This window comes from Crinia signifera, chromosome 6 (assembly GCF_055691185.1).
Source record: "Crinia signifera chromosome 6, ASM5569118v1, whole genome shotgun sequence".
In the NCBI taxonomy this organism is placed as follows: Eukaryota; Metazoa; Chordata; class Amphibia; order Anura; family Myobatrachidae; genus Crinia; species Crinia signifera.
The window spans coordinates 199,469,924-199,480,403 of NC_139222.1; positions in this window are offsets into that span (position 1 = coordinate 199,469,924).

Below are 10,480 nucleotides of genomic sequence, written 5' to 3' on the forward strand. Positions count from 1 at the left end.
ACAAGAGAACTGAGACAGCGGAGTTCACAATACCGGCATCCCTACTACCACCAGGACACCAGCACTGGAATACCTGCATCAATGAGAATGCCTGGGTCTTAAGACTGCACATGTGTATTGATTGTAGCAAGCATGCTTAAGGCCAAACAGTGACAACATTCAGCGATTACTCTATACACAAGCCGTTCGCATGATGATTGACAGGAAATCGCCATTTGTGGTTGTCACCCGGCTTTTTTCTGGGAGTGTGTGTGTAATGTCAGCTCCGTCCTCAAGCAGCCTGTTCCTATTGCAGACTTGTGAAAGGGTCATGCACAGACTCCACACACTGGAGAAATCATTAATGGGGAGTTGTGTATAGATTTGCAGCTGGCTGTCGATCTGCGATATTTTCGCAAGCCATGCACAGACTTGCATGGGGCAGGATTTTACTCTGTCTGGGTAATGGCTATCTGACCAGTATTCAGGTCCTAATAACCCCTAAGTGCATTGTCACTACCAGTCTATATGGTAATGAATGTCTCATTCACATTTGTTTCCCATAATATTTGTGGTAGCCTCTAAATATAGCATAGGTAAGTTAGTGCCTCTGTGTAATTAGTTGTCAATGTCAAGGGACTGTGTGCCTGATGGAGGGCCCCAATCTGTATCCTGTCTGTGGATCTAGGCCAGGGATTTCCTCCTATGTTTGTTTGTATCTGAGGATCTTATTCAGGCTTTTAGCAAAGTGCCATTATGGGTTCTTACTGTACCCAGTGGTGTATATAGGCGTGCACCAGTGACGGACTGGGCCGCCTAACCGGCCCTGGCATTTGTACATGCGCAACCTTTGTTGCCTGCGCTGCTGATCCCGACTTGCAGGAGAGAGGGGAATAGTCGCATGAGATGCCCCCCTCTCTCCTGGACTCGATCGGTGCACAGAGAGAGCCGCGAGTCCAGCGCCGATTGGGAGGTGGAACTTAAACCATGAAGTGGAACATCGGCCCCAGTACCATTTGCCAGAAGTGCCTGATGGCAAGTCCAGCCCTGGCATGCACAATGGGGAGTGCCTTATGGTCACAGGCACACCCTAATGTTGGCTTCTCCCCATACACCCAGGACCTTGAGTGGTTTGGCACTTATGGCAGCAGCTTTGACTTAAGTTACTGGTCAAGTTAGCAGTGCAGCAGTAGCATTGTCCCCAATGCCTCCATCCCAGGCAGTATATGCACCTTCAGTCAGCTGGGTGGCCCTTCTTGGGAAGGCGTGGTCACTTCCTCCAGCAGTTTATATAAGCTGGGCATTTACAATTAGTGGCGTGCCAGGGCTCTGGCTGTCAGCGGCTCCCTTTCATCGGTCTGTTACGGCTGGCTCCTGACCCTGCAAACAGAGCGCAGCATAGTGAGAGGAGCATTGCCATCTGGTATGGAACCTCGTATCCAGGACCAACAGCCCCCAGCCATCTCGCGTCCACGCCCACTTTTCAGCGATCGGTTGGCGGGACATTGAATCCTGGCTGCCGATTTAATATGCACATAGAAACACACACACACATAAGCGAAAATATAAAGAGGTATATACAGCGCTTAGGTTTAACTAAATGACAAACACGACCACATGTAAAAAATTATAATATACATTCATTAATTAATATACAAACATTTAATCATGCATAATCATAAATACTTGATAATTCTCATGATAAAAAATAAAAATAAAATAAGTTATGTTAGAATTATAAATCTTGCTAGCATAATAGATCCATTAAATGAATCAGCAACAGTTCACTGCACCAGAATATATATTTACCAGATATGGAAACAGAGTGGTTGTAATTGGTCTCCTTGTAAATACAGCTGTATATATTATGTAAAGTCCTGGAATATTGCCCAGTAGGATCTTGAATCACTTAGATAGGCTTGCCATATATGAATACCTTGCTTGGCACTGCAGAAAATACTGAGGTTTGAAGAATCCTGAGGTGGAAATGGATAAACTGGTCCGGAATAAAGTGCAATCTGGTTTGTGCAGCGGTGCAGGTTGGAGAAATATCAGGAAAAAGCTCAACGCGTTTCAACGTGTTCACACGTCTTCATCAGGAGCTGGAAAAGATAAGAGAAAATATACCTACATATATACATACTTTTCCAACAGAGTCAGCATTCTCATCAAAAGTTACATTGCAAGGTGCCAGTTAATAAAATAGAAAAAGTAAAGCAGCAGCATTCAATAGACTCAGAAATAATAACATAGGGGGCAATTTACTAAGAGGTGTATTCTACTTCACATGTGATGTTGCTATGGGCAACCCATCAGAATCTACTTCTTATTTATTTAGCACCCTCTAGAACATAGTAGACAGGATCTGACTGGTTGCCCATAGCAACATCACATGTGAAGTAGAATACACATTTTAGTAAATGTCTTAAACACAGTCCATCATATTAATGTTTTGGGTTTATTTCAAACTGGCATATGGATACAGACAAGGGAATTAGTCTGGTGAAAGAGGTCAATAAGGCTGGAGACAGAGAGGGGGATAAGGCTGGAGACAGAGAGGGGGATAAGGCTGGAGACAGAGAGGGTGGTAAGGCTAGAGACAGAGAGGGGGATAAGGCTGGAGACAGATAGGACAATAATGCTAGAGACAGAGAGGGGGATACAGCTGGAGACAGAGAGGGGGATAAGGCTAGAGACAGAGAGGGGGATAAGGCTGGAGACAGAGAGGGGGATAAGGCTGGAGACAGAGAGGGGGATAAGGCTGGAGACAGAGAGGGTGGTAAGGCTAGAGACAGAGAGGGGGATAAGGCTGGATACAGAGAGGGCAATAAGGCTAGAGACAGAGAGGGGGATACAGCTGGAGACAGAGAGGGGGATAAGGCTAGAGACAGAGAGTGAATAAGGCTGGGGACCGAGAAGGGGGATAAGGCATGAGACAGCGAGGGTGGTAAGGCTAGAGACAGAGAGGGGGATACAGCTGGAGACAGAGAGGGGGCTAAGGCTGGAGACAGAGAGGGCAGTAAGGCTGGAGAACGAGAGGGGGATAATGCTAGAGTTAGAGAGAGGGTAAAAACTTTGAGGTCTATCACTTGCACTAACTTTAAAATAGTGCAAGACATGTCAATAAGTAGTTATGGACACACCCATTAGGCAGAGATAAACACAGCCAACAGGAGGTGCTAAACACACACCAAATAGGTGGTTCTAGACACACAATAGGCAGTGCTAGACACTCCCCTCTGGCAGTGCACACCCTAATAAAATTTGCTGCGCAGGTCTATGGTGGTGTTACTATTGTGCCATGGGTGCAAAGGGTGCGACTGTACTAGGGAAGAATGGGAGGGCCATTGCTTTAGGCCACCCACCATGTTCATCTGTTGCCCAGGCAGTGCTGGGCATTTCCAGGTGGCCCAGGCATGACTCTACGACAGTGTAACTACATAGGTCACATTTCTGCATGCTGTCTTTGTCTTTCTGCTTATCTCCAGAACTCACACCCTGGTCTCAGTCTGCAAGCTATTACATAGATATCTGGGGGACTGAAAGGCAGGCTATAAGAAACAGCAGGTGACATACAGTAGTGACATAGTGCACAATGCTCTATGGCTGTTTTTTGTTTTGTTTTGTTACAAGCATATCACAGGGTGGCAAACAGTGGCACTTTAACAGAGGAGGGGCCCGTATGTAGACTCCGGGTGGACCTCCTCCTTGCTGCACTACTCTGGCATTGTGCCAGAGTCTACTGTGCATGTGCAAGTCTCCGGAAACATGGTGCCTGGTACTGCGCATGCTTGGTGGCTATTTTAACCACAAATGCAGTGACTGGCGTGGGACTCTGGAGAGGTATGTATTAAAAGATGGGTGCAGTGTGGGGGCTCCCCTGGGATCAGGAGCAAGTGTACACCGCACCCATTATAGAAACGCCTATGGGGGCAACATATAGCAATTTAGGGGTGCCAAACCAGATTATGTCTCCACCCCAACCTAAAATGTTCTTATGCCCATATATATGTCATGGTGAGGCCAAGTACTGTGTCTACTGAATGTTGGCAAGTCTGTGTAAGGTATGGCTTACTCAGGCTTGGAGTCGCAGATGAACATCATCTAGAACTGCGATCACATCACCATAATAGCAATAACAAATGCTTGCAGGAGGTGCATTGCTAAGGATCATATATGTTGCGTATACAATCCATGCTAATCAGGCCCTTTGCTGCTTAACTGCGCCTTGTAGTGCAAGTTGGTTTGTGTTCTTCATTTTTTTACCACAAATGTGACACCATTTAAACTGTGTTTCAACAATACTCAAATGGAATCCAATGCATGGTATAAGTGATGATATACCCATCACATACAGTATGATTGGCATTGGCAATCACAATTGCATGTAGTCAGTTTTAGTTATGTGATGCTCCACTATCTACTACCTAGAAAATACCCTTTGGGCTTCACACCGCCTGTGTACGAAGCCCCCCTCCCCAACAATGAATCGCCTTGGTACCATGCAAGGGGATCTATACGTGAACACATCTCCTCACATGCAGCTGAAGGGGAGAGAAATCAATCAATGGTCACCAACCATCGAAGAAATCAATCAATGGTCATCAACCATTGAAGAAATCAATCAATGGTCACCAACCATTTTTGTTGGTGTCCGCCGAAGAGGGGGCGGGTGCTGATGTCATGTGATGTCAGCTGCTCATCCCCGGCAGGCATCAAACCCTTCTGCGTTCCCAGGAGAGCACCCAGTATTTTTATGGGGATGCCCATAAAGTGCTGGGCTTTCATTTGCTGCCGCCCCCTGCACACCCCGGTCCGGCGAGTGTGTAAATTGCCGATGCCGGGGTTTGAACATGCACATGTGAAAACCCCCACCATTGGGGTGGGTACAAATTTGGATCACTGAATCGGCCCATTAATCTGTATAATCTGGGCCTGTTCTAGGCCAAGTGGAGACAAGGGTGAACATTATTTTTGGCCACCCTTTCATACAAAAAATTAACATACCTTAATAACCGTACAGCTCTCCTCAGATGTATCTTCAGCTTTCCCCTTGTGTCTCTCCAACTTTTCCATATCTTTCCCATATCTCACGAGTAGGGCCCTTTCTCCTCATGTGCTTTTCTTAGAATTTATATAAAATATATTTATGACCCAAAAAAATTGCTGATGCAGCTCTCTTTACTTACCATGTCCTAAATTGTCTTGTACTTTAATTTGTTATTTGTTATTTGTTTTCTGCCCTATTATGCATTTTTAGGTGCTGCGGAACACTTGCGGCACCATATAAATAAACAATAACAATAATATCACTCCAGCCCCCCATGTTTCACTTCAGCTCTCCCCCTGTGTCAATCCAGCTATCCTCCTATGTCACTCTAGCACTCCTCTTGTGTTACTGCAGTTTATGGGTGGAACTAAATGATGAATTGCACCATTTGGCTTCGCCCCCTTGCGGTGGACTCATGAATTTAAAATTCACGTCTCCCGCTGGACTGCTATCCAATAGGCACTTGTGGTCCAGCAGCCAATCAACTGGTGGCCGCTGGACCGCGAGCGCCTACTGGCTAGCGGTCCAGCAAGAGAGTGAATTTTAACTAGCATCACGTCTTCCGCGGATCTCACCACTGCTTTGCCTTTTTCAGGGTGGGGACTTCCGACCGCACACTGCATCTGTCAGCTTGGGCGGGGGTGCAGTGCGCGGATGAACACTTCTTTGCCAGCTGGGGGGGGGGGGGTGCCAATAGCACACTGCCCCTGACAGCTCGGGCCGGGGGGGGGGGGGGGTGTGGGGCTCCCCGGCGGCTGGCTAAGTAAGGAGTACTCCCACCCTCCCTCCCTGCTCCACACTACCACTCCCACCCTCCCTCCCTGTGCCACACTACTACTCCCACCCTCACTCCACACTACTACTCCCACCCTCCCTCCCTGCTCTGCACTATCACTCCCACCCTCCCTCCCTGCTCTGCACTATCACTCCCACCCTCCCTCCCTGCTCTGCACTATCACTTCCACCCTCCCTCCCTGCTCCGCACTATCACTCCCACCCTCCCTCCCTGCTCCGCACTATCACTCCCACCCTCCCTCCCTGCTCCGCACTATCACTCCCACCCTCCCTCCCTGCTCCGCACTATCACTCCCACCCTCCCTCCCTGCTCTGTACTATCACTCCCACCCTCCCTCCCTGCTCTGTACTATCACTCCACCCTCCCTCCCTACTCCGCACTATCACTCCCACCCTCCCTCCCTACTCCGCACTATCACTCCCAACCTCCATCCCTACTCCGCATTATTACTCCCTCCCTGCTCCACACCACTACTAGGGGGAGGGGGGCCCCACAGATATCAGTGTATGGGGCCCCATGATTTCTGTTGCCACCCTGGGAGCAGGCAGGGGAGCTGGCGGTGTGTTGAATTGAAAATAGCGGTGGGGAGCCGGGAGCGGGCTGCTGCACAGTTCTGTCTCCCTTGGCAATGAGCAATTTCAGTCCCCCTTGGCATTGAGCATGAAGCCCCTTGGCATCGAGCATGTAGGTAAGTGGCACTTATGTGTCAAATGTGTAATGGGCATTACGTTTGTTATATAGCATGTAATGGGCATTATGGTGTGTTGTATAGTATGTAATGGGCATTACGGTGTGTTATATAGTTTGTAATGGGCATTACGGTGTGTTATATAGTATGCAATGGGCATCATGTGTGGCCTTATGTGTAATTGGCATTATGGCATGTGGCTTTTTTTTGGTATAATGTTGGGCCGCGCCCACTTTTCACTGCGCAAAACATGCCCTTGCTCCGGGCACAGTGACACCTAGCTACACCACTGAGTATGCGTAAATTTCTAAAAATGAAATCTAATAATCCTATATTCAGGTATGCTACACGCAACAGTAAGTAACAATATACAATTTTATAACATACTTTTTCCGTTACAAATTGGCTACAGAAAACACTGATTTTATTTTTCAAATATTTTTTTTTCTTTCCAGAAATAAAACTGAAGCCATATTTAAAGAGCTGAGTTACAGGCATCTCTTGGGAGTTCGAGGAGTTTTCTTACAGCAGTGGGAAAGCACAAGGGGCTTGTATCCGAAATATCAAGAGTACAGTTGTTTCTGCAGAGTAAACAGTAGCAGCTAGGAATATTCCTTATACACATGGCTGAGCCTGTCTGCCCTTCACTGGTTGTGAAAGCTGATGAGCTCTGTCCTAACAGGATGCTAGGAATCTACAGTGACTCTACCTTTAACCCTGTAGCCACCAGACTGCACTAAATGCGTGGAATTACACTTCTCGTCTACTGAAAGGCTCACTGTTCCTTTTAGAACGGTTAGAAAAAGTAGACGCTGTCATGCCAACTGCCACATTTCTTTTTATAATATGTTTTCCTACTAATATTTCGTTTTGAAGCCGTCCGGACGAATCAGCTGCTTCTAAGGAAGAGCATTGCCCAAAAAGTAAATACTTTCAGAAAGCTCCATCTCTTGTACAAATGAACCATGTGAAAACAAATTGTCGCTTTACGAGTAAATTCCGTTCAAATGTCTGCTCTTCTCTAAAAATATTTTGTTACTTTGCGGAACTTGCTAAAATAAATGTTATTTTTGGCAGACTTTTTTGAGAAGTTATATATATACTGTATGTGTGTGTTTGTAGTATGTAATCAGTGATGGATTAAGGATGACATACACCCATTCTTTTTTCATTAAAGCTCCATTTACTATGTTTGTCACTTAGGCCAGGTACGTCTGCCCAGCGAGACGGCACTGCGCTATTGCCACATTTAGAAAAAATAAGAACAGAACACGTGCACTATAACACTGTGCCAGCATATTTTTGGCTCAACACAATTAAAATCAACAGGCAATAGGTCAACCAGTATTAGTCGACACATGGAAAAGGTTGACATAGCTTAGGTCGACAGGGTCAAAATGTTGACACAAGCAAAGGGTCGATGTGGAAAAGGTCGACATGAAAAATGTCAATATAAGTTTTTCACATTTTTTGTTGTCTATGTTGAAATAAGTGTCCCGCGTCCCATACAGGGCTTGCTTCGCTTCCCATGCTTCTGGCATGGTGCCCCGCAATGCTCGGCACATTATTATAATCTAGCTCTATGTCCATTTGGATGGTACAGTATGAAAAGAAATGTTTAATAAATAAATATTTAACTAAATAGTGGTACCAAGGGCATACCTTCCAAGTTTATCCGCTTCAGAAGCGGGACCTGCCAAACCAGAAGCCTGACCATGGCAGAAAAGAGGAACAAGGCCTCAGATGTGGTGGGTGGAGCCTCCAGTTTAGGGCACGGTCTAGCAATACGACACACTATTTTCATCATTTAGGGAGCTTGTCCAGCACTCCCTGGGCATCTAGGCCGCCCCTGTCTCCCCTCCCTGCACTGATAGATGATGTGTGCATGCTCTAGGCATCTATTCACAGGAACAGGCTGTTCTTCCGGTGATCACTGAATAGATGCCTGTTTTTGCATGTGAAGGCCCCATATACATAACTAAGGATAAGTCAGGCCAGTTTGCCCTTGAGAGCCCTCCGGCAGCTCCTCGGGAGGCTCGATTAAGATTTGGCACTTGATGGGCCATTTTTACATGCAATAAATCCCAGGGAGCTGCTGCAGCAGCGGCGGGTGGGGGGGGGGGGGGGGGGTGCTGGTGAACAAATTTGAACAAATATTTTGCAAAGTCTGACCAGCCAGTTATTAGCTGAAAGAATTCTCTCAGCCAATCAACGTCCAGCCCGTCTTTTCAAAATACCATAAATCACAAGCCGCTTCCCACTAGCCTCCTAGCAAATGCCGCTACTAGCTCTCAGCCGCCGCTCCGACCCCCCTACCCGCCCTCCACCGCATTGATGCCCACCCCACGCTGCACTGACCCCTCTGCCCACCGTCTGCCACTATGACCCTGCTGCCTGCCCCCTGCTGCACAGACCCTGCCGCTGCACACAGGTGTGTACCAGCTGTGCTTCACCACTGGCACATACCTACTGGACCCGACACATTGTGGGTGCTAAAAAGCACACTTGATGTGCCACAGGGTCCGGGTCCGATGCGCATGGGAACACGCATCGGACCCTACAGAATGTCACATACAGTCAATGTGGGCCGATTTCACAGCCAAATCCATCGGAATCAGCCGAAATCTGACCAAATCGGCCCAGTGTATGGGTGCCTTTAGTCATGGTTACTGTCTTTTAACCTATTTTATTATTATGATACTGTACATTGCTTGATACTTTGTTCAAGATGCTTTAGAATCAATAAAAAAACATTTATGGAAAATAGTACTGTGGGTATTTATTTGATACACACAGCTAGTGATGGTTTCCTCTATACCAAAACAATTTAACTCATCACTGCGCCCCACAACTTTGGTTTTCACCCTTAACACCTCTGGATAGTAAATCTGGTGATTTGGTGGGCAATATCACTGTCAATGTTCTGGATTGAAAATTGCTTAGAAAATGAAACATCAGTTAATTTCCCCTTGTGTTATTTGTTAGATGGAACACAAGAGGGCATAATTCCTCTGTAGTATAGATTTGTCTACTGGCTTTATTTTAATTCTAACAGGTAACAGTAGTGATTACTATATTTTCTTTATGACAGAATTCTTTTTATTCTCCAGTTCTGTACAATAGTGTGAATTGCTAAGCAAAACAATCATATCTAATAAAAGAAGAGGCATAAAGGTCATTAATTACTATTTATTGAATGCATACATACTCTATTATCAACTTTCTATATTTTGCTTATATACGCACCATTTATGGAGAATATTTAAAAACTCTCATCTGTCCCAGCCCTACTGAAGCTCATTATCTACTACTGCAGCTAATTATCTATTCCTCACCATACATAAGGATATACTTTATCGAAAGCCAGCTAAAGTTTGTAATGTGTGGAGGAAACTGGAGCATTCAGGGGTATCTAAGGTAAACACAGCGGTTGAAATAGGGAAAACATGTAAACTCGGTACTTGTGTAGTTTCACTTGTGTAGTTTCGCTCGCCCACGCTGCGGGCTTGGTGGCTCGCTACGCTCGCCCACGCTATCTAAAAACAACTCCATGCCAACATGGATAGTAGGGGTATGAACTATCCACATTGGCATGGAGTTAAGTTACTTTATTTTAGATAGTTTGGCGAGAGTACCCAACCCGGAAGTAGCACGGCGCCATGCTGGCACCGTGAAACTACACAAGAACCGTAAACTCTAGTGGATTAACTATGGAGGGGACATTGGATGCAGCTGCTGTGGAGCATGGTGGATAGGTGTGTGTGTGTGTGGGGGGGGGGGGGGGGTAATACCACTACACCCTACTCTCTAAAAAAAACTCTTCATATTTTTCTTTTTAATTACTGCTGATGTAATTAAGAGGGAGGTGGAGTCAATTGGTTTGCAGAATCCAAAAAGTGTGGCTGCTCGTGCAGTAGCGGCACCAGTTTCTGCACTGAATGTGCTTCTCATGTCCCATCTCCCTCAG